The 2,020-nt window shown below is 46.0% G+C and overlaps 1 protein-coding gene across 1 annotated transcript in view; it reads left to right on the top strand.

The window, feature by feature from the left end:
• DCLK2 (doublecortin like kinase 2) overlaps positions 1-2,020 on the top strand; it is a 161,977-nt gene that overhangs the window by 154,187 nt on the left and 5,770 nt on the right. The gene's annotated exons all lie outside the window — the stretch shown is intronic.

The raw sequence follows: 2,020 nt of genomic DNA on the forward strand, positions 1-2,020 counted from the left end.
TACACAGACTCTTGCTGTTTTCAAAGTTTTTCTTAATGGGCATTTTCATACTTACAGCGCTGTACTATTTAAGAATTAAAAAGTGCCTGAAGCATCTCAGCCAGATTGTACAGTATAAATGTGTTAATCCAGGGAAGATTTAATCAGAGAGGCTTTTATTATGTGACTACTAAGAAGGCTAAATTCTCTTCAGCTCTGCTCTCGTGAGGGCAGCCCCAAATTCCCAAAGCTCTTGCAGTTCACAGCACGGGTCCTGAGGGTGCCATTCTAATTGCCAGGATCCTGGGGTTTTGTTGTTGACTTACGCTGTTTTCCCAAGGACCTAAATCCTGCAGACACACCCCCAAAGTTTTAGCTGTTTGTTAACAAAATAAAAGCCATAGATATTAAAAGAACATAAGATAGTCGAGATTCCAGAAAAATACCAAAAAGGAGATGAGTGCAGTCATAGATAGAGAGGAATGGCTAAAAAGAACAAATTCTGGAAATGGCTGACTTTTTTCTGTCTCCTTCTAACATTGTCTCCTGGGGTCCTCCAATTTTCTAAAGATTTCTGTAAAATCCCATTGTGTTCTTAGATGCATCCTTTACTCATTTTGAAGGAGAGTTGAGCTGAATTAAATCAGTAGAGAAGTAACAGTGAAAAGGAAAGAAAATATTTAGACACCTAGAAAGAGTCTGTGCTCACTCCAAGAATATCACTTTTTAGGAGAGCGAGGTGGTTGGGGGCATCTGTTGCCTCGTCTGGTGATCTGGCCTGACTTGTGCTGCTCCGTGTGCTGCGTGTCCCAGACGTCATGGACCAGCAGTGTCGATTCCACTGGGCTTGGTTAGAGGTCATGAATGTTCACCGGCCCACAAACTCTACTCTTTTTTCCCAGAACAGGAACGAGGCAGCCACCTTATCACACAGCCTCCAAATTTGTCGCTGGACACTCCCCAGAACGATCTATTTCTAGGGACACCACACTTGCCCTTGCAGACCCTGGAGGGCTGGTAGCGTGAGCAGCCTCCTGTCCAGAAGGCTGGGCAGGGCCCCACGTGAGCACCCTGAGCAGTAAGTAGGCTGCAGGGAGCCTGTCAGGAGCTCCAGGAGGAATGTTGCACCCTTGCCAAGTGAGACGGAACTTTGCTCCTGGATTTTGATCTTGACCCCAGCAAGAGTTTTCTCCTAGGGCTTTGTGATGGCCTAGAAAGCCAATGACTGTGTTCTCACTCTGGCCATTGACGTGCCCGCCAAGGGAAGGGGCTCTGTGGCCGTGGAGATGCAGTTTTCTGGGAGGTAAGGGACGCCCAGCTTCCTGAATTTTTCCCAGCAGTGTTTCCATGGCGCCATCCATAAAAAGTCAAGTCATCGTTTATCCTGTAGGCACCAGCTGTGTGTGCAGGTGCACCTTGCGGGGGGGCAGGTAGGCACAGGGTGGGGAGGTACGTTCACCCAGGGGTGGCGAGGTGGGTTTGCCTCAACCGTGCAGTTCTAGTTGATGTCCTTGGATGGGCTCTTTGTCTCGGACTGAGCTTCAATGAAAGGCAAGTTCCAAAGCGGGGAGCACATTGTGTCATGAATGTTTATCCAGATTCTGAACTCCTTATGATGTTTTCATATGTTGGCTGCTTCACTGATCTTTGGCTGTTTTCTTGGAAAAGTAGAAAGAGCAAGGACAAGGAGATCTGACTCAAATGTGCTGCTTTTCCCCTCTTACTACCACGAGAGATTGAGGGCAGGTGCTCAGCTTGTTTTTTGCTGAAATGAGGATTTACATCATTTGTGGATGCCATTTTTTTCTTGAGTCTTTTTTTTATCGTGGAAAAATATATGTAACATAAAATTTATCATTTAAACCATTTTTAAGTGTATAGTTTTAAGGGTTAGGTGGTATTAAGTACATTTACACTGTTGTACAACCATCACTACCGTCCATCTCCAGAACATCTTCATCTTTCCACGTTGAAACCCTGTACCCACTGAACAAAGTTCTTGCATCTTTGTCTCTCCCTCCCCCCTCTCCCCCTCTCCCTC

The sequence above is a fragment of the Lipotes vexillifer genome, unplaced genomic scaffold (genome assembly GCF_000442215.2).
Source record: "Lipotes vexillifer unplaced genomic scaffold, Lipotes_vexillifer_v1.1 scaffold755, whole genome shotgun sequence".
NCBI lineage: Eukaryota > Metazoa > Chordata > Mammalia > Artiodactyla > Lipotidae > Lipotes > Lipotes vexillifer.